The sequence below is a fragment of the Littorina saxatilis genome, linkage group LG15 (genome assembly GCF_037325665.1).
Source record: "Littorina saxatilis isolate snail1 linkage group LG15, US_GU_Lsax_2.0, whole genome shotgun sequence".
NCBI lineage: Eukaryota > Metazoa > Mollusca > Gastropoda > Littorinimorpha > Littorinidae > Littorina > Littorina saxatilis.
The window spans coordinates 13,188,165-13,198,164 of record NC_090259.1 but is presented as its reverse complement, the minus strand read 5'-3'; the positions used below and the strand labels follow the sequence as shown (position 1 = coordinate 13,198,164).

General features: G+C 43.2%; 1 protein-coding gene and 1 long non-coding RNA gene across 12 annotated transcripts in view; one reads left to right on the top strand and one right to left on the bottom strand.

Moving 5' to 3' along the window:
• Nucleotides 1-10,000, bottom strand: part of LOC138948610 (neuralized-like protein 4) — a 197,164-nt gene that overhangs the window by 81,526 nt on the left and 105,638 nt on the right. The gene's annotated exons all lie outside the window — the stretch shown is intronic.
• LOC138948617 (uncharacterized) overlaps nucleotides 1-10,000 on the top strand; it is a 148,540-nt gene that overhangs the window by 62,711 nt on the left and 75,829 nt on the right. The gene's annotated exons all lie outside the window — the stretch shown is intronic.

Below are 10,000 nucleotides of genomic sequence, written 5' to 3'. Positions count from 1 at the left end.
ATCACTGTGTTACATTTGCTGCTATGGGTGTAAGCACTTTAAGTGAATACTTAGCAGACAATCAGCTGTGTGAGTGAGCGCTCTATCTCACGCTTCTGTTTTACAAATTGGTGCTGGAAAAACCAGCAAACTCCCCAAAAAACCTTTACAATTCCAAAAATAACCAAGCATACCTGTTTGAACTAGAAAATTAAGGTTGAAAAAAAGCTGCTTTTATTGAGTTCTACGTACCTGTACATGTACCAGGCGCAACGTTGACAGCTCCTGTACAATGCGTGACACAGCTTGTGCGTCAACGGTCACCATAGAGATGTCCTTGACATCTGGCGGCAAGGTGGATGTAAGGTCAAGGTCGTGAACGCGAGTCCCCATTTGTGACGCCATTTTGCCGAGAGAGCCGAGTGTGGGAAAGCCTTCAGCACGCTGCACTATGACTCTGTGTGTGGTCACCTTGCCTTTTCGCTGCACAAAGATTGTCTTTACTTGGATCACTTTGTCCTTGACGTCACAGCTCGTGCTGAATGCGAGCTCTCTCAGACGATGACGACACTCCTTTACGGATTTCTCCAAGCGATCGCAGGCCGCCTCTACCTCAGCAACAATGACCTGGGTGCGTTTGTCAATCTCCAGGATGTCCTTGTCCAGTCCTGCGATGGCTTCTGCCAGTTCTCTCTCTCCCCTACTCAAAATGGCCGCTAGGTCGGCCAGCGCGAAACGCGCCTCAGCCATTTTGCTCTCCAGTTTCGTCACATCCGGGCACTGGCGGTGGTCCGCGGTGGCGCAATACAAGCAGATGGAAACGCCGTGCGTGGGGCAGTACAGTTTGGACACTTCGTCGTCATGGACTTGACAGGTGGCGGGGCGCTTAGCGGCCAGTGTTTCCGCCGTCAGGGAGCTCAGGCTTTCAATCGTGTGACGTTTGGTTGCTGACTGTTTCTTGTGCAATGTGCTGCACATTTGGCAGAACATGTCGGAACAGTTGATACAGACATCCACCGCCGCCTTGTTGACACACACACAACACTCGTGTTGCTTAGAAAGCACACGGTCCGCTTCAACCAAGGCCGCCATCGCAAAGTCACACGGAAACCCGTCAGCGATGTCTTCAAAGCTCTTACCCTTGTGCTGCTTGGGATCCACGATTTCACACCTGCACAGGGGACAGTTGGCTTCCGGTTGTGCGTTTAACCACGTGACCAGACAGTCCCGACACAGAAGATGGCCGCAAGGGAGGATTCTGGGAAGTGTGAAATGTTCATGACATACTGTACACTCCATGTCACTGGGTGCTGCGGTCGTTACAGCTGCCGTTGCCATGGTGATCGCTGTGTTTGCACCCTGCAACAGGAAGTGCACATGAGTGGAAGAAGAAAAGACAAGAAATCCTGTCTACACACACAATGTACATCATACATTTCAACTGACCTGATATCACCATTTCTAACAATGCTATCCTATGCATTCCTTTTTTTTCGGCATCATCTTTGGTTTGGTTCTGAATGATTTTTAGTCACTGTCACATTTCAAACTACTGTATTCTGAAATCTGTTATACTTAGATAAATATCAGTCAGTAAATCCTCCCTCCCCCCCCTCCCCCAACCCCAACCTCCCCCCCCCCCCCAAAACATTTTTTTTTTAAACCACACAAAAACCACCCAATATATAAACGCAAAAAAAACAACTCAAACGCCTTTCTCTTGCGGGTTATCTAAATATTTTCTCAATGTGCGCATGTCTGTCTGCTTATCAGCCTGTACTTGAGTATGTTTGAATGCTATTGTGGATGTTTTTAGCTGCTGCTGTTTTTGTTGTGGTTTTGTCTGAACACACACACACACACACACACACACACACACACACACACACACACACACACACACTGACATCTTCAAAGGAATATATAACAATTCTCTACATCGTGCACATGCAGCAACAAGCTACACAGAACAGACTGTTACAAAAAATATTAAGCACATACAAAATAGGCACAAAATGCAGACTTGAGAGCGTAAACTTAATTTGAAATAAATCTGGTTTGTTTAACACAAGAACATGCGTCGTCCTCTTATTACTAGCAGGTGTGGAGTGGACTGCAGGTGAAAGAAAAATATGGACATGAGCTGCTACTTCAGTACTTACACTGGTCTAAGAGAGACAACTTGCACCAACGACAACTAGGCCTGACATGCCAAGGGGATTAGTTGCCTCCCTTGAATCAACCAGGAAGTGAAGCGATGCACACAGACACAGAGAAATCAATGTGTGTGCTAAACTTCCAAGTCCATTTCACCAAAGTAAATCATGCCGACAGTTTTAATCATGAAGCAGTCACAAACATGTAACACGACGAAAGTATCACCAGTGCACGATGTTCAATCGTGTTCTTTGTTCAGCGCAGGTAGCCAGATGTAGCCTACAGTGTAATTGGTCGACATTTCTGGGAAAGGGAAACCGAAAATAGCTGCACAGGGACAACACAGACACTGCTAAAGGTTAAATAACACCTACATTTTCCCGCTGACTGATTTAGTTTTGACAGGCAGTACGCGGTATCACGACGTGTTTACCTGATCGACAACATGAAGCGTAGAAATGAAACTTACCGAACAAACTGAATGAAACAGCTATACAGACTTGACTGATCCATACGCAGTGTCACAGTGACACTCTGGCGATCTCTGCACGGCCAGCAGTGTGTGTGTTATATGGAAAGCCGTTTGGCTCATAACCATTACACGTGTAATAAAACATAAATACACGCGTAATAAATGATTAATACACGTGTATTTATTTCTTATTGCACGTGTAATTTATCTTTTTATATTTAGTCAAGTTTTGACTAAATATTTTAACATCGAGGGGGAATCGAAACGAGGGTCGTGGTGTATGTGCGTCTGTGTGTGTGTGTGTGTGTAGAGCGATTCAGACTAAACTACTGGACCGATCTTTATGAAATTTGACATGAGAGTTCCTGGGTATGAAATCCCCGAACGTTTTTTTCATTTTTTTGATAAATGTCTTTGATGACGTCATATCCGGCTTTTCGTGAAAGTTGAGGCGGCACTGTCACGCCCTCATTTTTCAACCAAATTGGTTGAAATTTTGGTCAAGTAATCTTCGACGAAGCCCGGGGTTCGGTATTGCATTTCAGCTTGGTGGCTTAAAAATTAATTAATGACTTTGGTCATTAAAAATCTGAAAATTGTAAAAAAAAATAAAAATTTATAAAACGATCCAAATTTACGTTTATCTTATTCTCCATCATGTGCTGATTCCAAAAACATATAAATATGTTATATTCGGATTAAAAACAAGCTCTGAAAATTAAATATATAAAAATTATTATCAAATTTTTTTCTTATTCCTTGTCGGTTCCTGATTCCAAAAATATATAGATATGATATGTTTGGATTAAAAACACGCTCAGAAAGTTAAAACGAAGATAGGTACAGAAAAGCGTGCTATCCTTCTTAGCGCAACGAATACCCCGCTCTTCTTGTCAATTCCACGGGCACTGCCTTTGCCACGGGCGGTGGAGTGACGATGCTACGAGTATACGGTCTTGCTGCGTTGCGTTGCGTTCAGTTTCATTCTGTGAGTTCGACAGCTACTTGACTAAATATTGTATTTTCGCCTTACGCGACTTGTTTCTTATGCTATGGAATAGCATAATGATTAAATACACGTGTAATAAATATTTCATACTCGTGTAAGAAATGATTAAATACACGTGTAATTAACATTTCATGCGCGTGTAAGAAATGTTTAAATACACGTGTAATTATTTATTACACGTGTATTTAATCATTTCTTACACGTGTATGAATTATTTATTACACGTGTATGAATCAATCATTACGCGCGTATTAATTATTTAGTACGCGCGTATGAATCATTTCTTACGCGCGTATGAATTATTTATTACTTGCGTATGAATTATTTATTACGCGCGTATAGGTTATGAGTCAAACGGCTTTCCATAGTGTTAGTCTCCTGTTCGCGGCCCTGGCCTGATCACGTGACACGCTATGACGAGACTAATCAATAGAATGTGCACTGCTTGTAATAGCTTAGGCGATAAGGAATTTAATGCTGCACATTTTAGGCAAAGCAAACCCTGTGGTTCAGAAGACGGGCTCCACAGTACAGTTCAATATTAGCGTCAGAAACATTATTTGGGAGCGCTGTGGTGGCCGTTGTGGCCAGTCAAAGTAGTTGGTTGCTCACTTTTGACTAACATGATTGGCCATAGTAAGGAACTTACTGCTCCACCGGTGTCGAACATTGCTGTGACCGTGCTGAAATAATTGACCGAACACATTTTGCGAATCTCGACGTTTATTGCCAACAAGAATCTGTTATGAATGAAGTATCATGAATTTTGACCAACTTGGCTACTAAGCAGTAATTACACGCAATACATCAAAGAGGGGTTCTTATTGACGTTCAAAGCAGCTGTGCCAAAGCCAAAGACAAAAGCTAAGAAAGTGGCATAACAAACTGCGTGAGCAACATTGTGTTTTTCTTGCATAACATAGAGTGATTTCTTTAACCATTTAACCGACTCCTTCACATTCAAAAATATAAAACTAAGTATCAAAAAAGTCGAAAATCTCAAAACAGTTCATCTGCACCGGGGGTGCAAAAAAGAAACGCACCGGACATGTCACCGGATGTTTACCATCGCGCCAGCCTGTGAATTGCTAAAGAGCACGCCTTCGTCTGAAGACTGTAAGTATATTACTGGGTTTTACTATAGAAATGTATTATGTACTAGAGGAATACCCGCTTCGCCGGGTAGCCGGCTTCGCCGGGAAGAAGTACTTAGAGCCGTACGCCGGCTTTGCCGGGTCCGAACAATGGACCCGCCAAGCTTAGGCCCCCCCCCCCCCCCCCTCCCCAGATTCGTGGAATGGGAACAGCACGAAAATGATTCAGTGGCCATAATGCCATTCCTGACCATATCGAGTCCCATCCTTGTCGACGAATGTAACCGTGTTAATCACCTTTGGAGGCGAACTCCACTCAAACAGGATTGAGCAATTTAGAGCTTATCTCTAAGCCCTTTTGAACTGTTATGGCTTCTCAAAGGAAGGCCAGTACATACAAATACACAAAAGCCGCCAGACCACATCACAAACAGAACTGAACAATCCACAGGTGTTGCCCACATAGAGAGAGAGACACACACACACACACATACACACACACACAAACACAGAGAAGCCGTATATATAGAGAGATAGATGACAGTGTATTTTTCGCGTGGCTATAAATTGATTCGACCTTTGCACTTTTACAGTGAGGATAATTTACGGGTCCAATTTACGTTCTGGACACTGCGGTGACCTTCTAAAAATAGTAACAGAACGCCGGGAATATCCGAAGATGCCCCCTCATACTATAGTGCACCATACGAAGGAAGGGAGGTAAACGCTGAAAACATGGAGAAGATAAGGAAGAGTTACTGGGAATGGTGAAATGAACAGAAAACCCAAAATCGGTTCAGTGCTGCGCGCTGAGAGCACGTGTTGAAATATCTCATCGATGATATTGTGTCCGGGGTGTAGCTGAATACGGTGTCCAAATTTGAAAAAGATCCACCGAGAACTTTGGCTTTGGTGTGTCGGTATGGGGGCCCGGGTAGCTGAGGTGGAACCAAAATCGGTTCAGCGCTGCGCGCTGAGAGCACGTATTGAAATATCGACCAGGTCGTGTCCTGTCCCGGGTGTACCTGAATATGCCCACCAAATTTGAAGCAGATCCATCGAGAACTTTGGCCGTGCATCGCGCACAACCACACACACACACACACACACACACAGACAGACACAAGTCGTATATATATATATGTATAGGTTACAACACGAGTGGTTTTTTATATGGCTTGTATTTCAGTCAAGACCCAGCGGATGAATATCATCGGGAGACACGAGCCTTTGGCGAGTGGCTCTCGATTGATATTCCCGCTGGGTCTTGACTGAAATACAAGCCATATAAAAAACCACGAGTGTTGTAATCTGTATATCCCATTCTACCATCAAACACAAAGTGTAGACTACTAGCGGCACTTTTGCGATCTGTGGAGTGTGAAACAGTGTTTTCAGCGAGACATGGCCTTTTTGCAACCTTAAACTAAGTGACCGTCGCTGAAAAAATAAAACGAATGAGTGCATCTATAAGTACGCGGTAACACTACTTTCAGACCGTTTAAAAGCGTTAAGTAAAGGTTCATAAGTTGCAAGAAAGTAATGAAGTCGTATAGAAATCCATTTAGTTGAAGCGCACAATTCTTTTGCGTTTCAGGTCGGCGGAACGGGGAAACCGGTTTGGCCCCCATTTGGCTTACTCGACTCGATTCAGAATCGATTCCACGTTGTTTTTTTCGAACGCATTATTATACAATTAGTCTTATTGACAGAGAAGCAAATTTTAGGGAACACATATGTAGATTTAACCATTTGCTCCCTATTTGAAATGTATCTACATGATAAACTGTTTTGCGAGTGTGTTTGCATGAACCTAAACTGGTATTGATGCGATGAAAACAGGACCCAAGTCTGTCACCGCCGCTTGATTGCATTTTGAAAGAATATGACTGGATTACGGAAAAATACACACATGTTAAGTTCTTAGATACCTTCATCGCCAATGTGGACTTACTGCAGAGCCAGGCAAAAGAGTAGACTTGCTCGCAAAACACGTGAAACAGCTGATGATAGCGAAGCCCAACCGTGCCAGGTAAGGACGGTCTGACAGATTCTCAAAAGTCGTCTGCTAACGAAGCAAGGGGAGGGTACTCGTGTTTTTGTTTTGGTTCGCTAGCATCTGGTTATCTTGTAAGTTGAATGTTCGTTTTTTCCCACCTGCATTGCTTTCATAATGAAAGAAACGTTTGCTTATTGCATCTCATACATCAGATCAGTTCTGAGATTCATTTTTGCGTGCAACTGATATGGTTTTCTGAGCCGTGCAATACGATTTTGGAACTTCATACAAATGTGTCACATTGTTCGGCGCGAGGTCAAAGGTCGGGAGCAAAGTAGTTCTTCGCCCAAATCGGAATCTGCACTATCATATATTTTTTTGAGTCCATGATGTATTTATTGAGCTATAAAAATACAACATATATACCCATACTGAAGTAACAGAGACAAAGAAGGGAGGTCATGGGATATATATATATATACTAGAATGAATACCCGCTTCGCCGGGTAGCCGGCTTCGCCGGGAAGAAGTACTTAGAGCCGTACGCCGGCTTCGCCGGGTCCGAACAATGGACCCGCCAAGCTTAGGTCCCTCCCAGATTCGTGGAATGGGAACAGCACGAAAATGATTCAGTGGCCATAATGCCATTCCTGACCATATCGAGTCCCATCCTTGTCGACGAATGTAACCGTGTTAATCACCTTTGGGGGCGAACTCCACTCAAACAGGACTGAGCAAGTTATGGCTTCTCAAAGGAAGGCCAGTACATAAATTTACACAAAAGCCGCCAGACCACATCACAAACAGAACTGAACAATGCACAGGTGTTGCTCACATAGACACACACACACACACACACACACACACACACACACAAAAACACAGAGAAGCCGTATCTATAGAGAGATAGATGACAGTGTATTTTTCGCGTGGCTATAAATTGATTCGACCTTTGCACTTTTACAGTGAGGATAATTTACGGGTCCAATTTACGTTCTGGACACTGCGTTGACCTTCTAAAAATAGTAACAGTAACAGAACGCCGGGAATATCCGAAGACGCTCCACTCACACTATAGTGCACCATACGAAGGAAGGGAGGTAAACGCTGAAAACCTGGAGAATATGAGAAGATAAGGAAGAGTTACTTATAATGGTGAAATGAACACAAAAACCAAAATCGATTCAGCGCTGCGCGCTGAGAGCACGTGTTGAAATATCGCATCGATGATATTGTGTCCGGGGTGTAGCTGAATACGGTGTCCAAATTTGAAAAAGATCCACCGAGAACTTTGGCTTTGGTGTGTCGGTATGGGGGCCCGGGTAGCTGAGGTGGAACCAAAATAGCTGAGGTGGAACCAAAATCGGTTCAGCGCTGCGCGCTGAGAGCACGTGTTGAAATATCGACCAGGTTGTGTCCTGTACCGGGTCTACCTGAATATGCCCACCAAATTTGAAGCAGATCCATCGAGAACTTTGGCCGTGCATCGCGAACTCACACACAGACACACAGACACACAGACACACAGACACAAGTCGTATATATATATAGATGACATTAAAAGAATGTACAAGTCCTTATTAAATGAATGTATTCTTTATCCTGATATGGTCGGATGGATTAAATGTGATCGATGCATGCCGTTGCTTTGATCGCAACTTGTGTTCGATAGCAGGATAGCACGTGTACTTTTTCAAAGAGAAAAGGCCATTCAGACATAAAGATTCAGGCAGGGAATAATGTATCTGCTTTGTAAGCTTACTTCTGGAATATACCACTAATCGTACGTGTTCAATGTCTGAAAAATGTACTCTATGTGTTTCTGCACTGCTAGATCTGCGCAGTCTGTGGAAAAAAGTATGGGAAGCCATTTGTGTCAAAACAAGCTCGAATGTTAACATTTCTCTATTGTTTTTTGTTTTTACAAATTCGGCGAATTTTCTTAAATAAAACCGTTAAAGTCATAAATGACTATCAGAATATGTCTGCAAATGCTTATGTGTGCGCGCATGCGTACCAGAGAGAGAGAGAGAGAGAGAGAGAGAGAGAGAGAGAGAGAGAGAGAGAGAGAGAGAGAGAGAGAGAGAGAGAGTTATCTGCTGTCACATTGTTATTCACAACATAGGAAAAGGTGTTTTAATTGTCTATGTTGTCACTTTTGGATTGCAGAGACGCCATGTGAAACTCTACAAATAAACAGGAACTAAGCAAAACATGTCAAGAAAGTATCAACGTCTTGATCATTTCAGTAAACATGGAAAACCTGCTAACAAAAAGGTGGTTATTGACTGGAATCTATGTGCGTTGTGTCAAATTAGTTCAAAAGAGCCACTCATTTGCCCAGCTAAGAAGGACGGTGTAGGTTACAAATATGTGGCTGAAAACCTTACACAATTTCAAAGTCTTGGAGAGTTACCGATCCCTGTATCACTGGAACTATTGGACGAAGGACATGGACTGGAGAATGCTTTTAAAGCGCATAGTGCTTCGTGGCATAAGTCTTGCAGAACGAAAGTAAGTAGCACACGGAAGAGAAAATTGGATGAAGTATCGGTGAGTCCTGCTAAAACTCGGAAGTCGACTGTTTCTTCTGACTGTATCAACAATGTGTGCTTTTTCTGCGATGAACCACCCGGAAGTGCAGGGTTTCATAGCGTGTCAACAATTCCAGTGGATACCAAAGTCCGTAACCATGCTAAACTTATCAATGACCAGCTTGTCCTTAGGAAGCTTGCGCCTGGTGATATGGTAGCAACTGAAGCAAAATACCACAAGAAATGTATGAATGCCTTTTTCAGGCGAGAACCAAAGTTACATCTGAACAATGTGGAGGCAGATGGGGACCAGAGGATCAAAGATGTTGCTTTTGCAGAACTTGTTGCATACATTGAATACTTCCGAGACAAGCCAGAAACAGCACCCGTTTTCACAATGTCACACATCTGCCAGCTGTACATCTCACGTTTAGCAGATCTTGGTTTGAAAGATTCATATGTGCATACAACAAGACTTGGAGAAAAGCTCCTATCAGCTGTACATCTCACGTTTAGCAGATCTTGGTTTGAAAGATCCCTATGTGCATACAACAAGACTTGGAGAAAAGCTCCTATCAGCTGTACATCTCACGTTTAGCAGATCTTGGTTTGAAAGATCCCTATGTGCATACAACAAGACTTGGAGAAAAGCTCCTATCAGCTGTGCCTGATCTTGTTTCAACCACGCAGGGTAAAGAGGCTGTCCTTGCATTTGATAGGGACATAGGAGATGCTCTTAAATCAGCATGTAACACT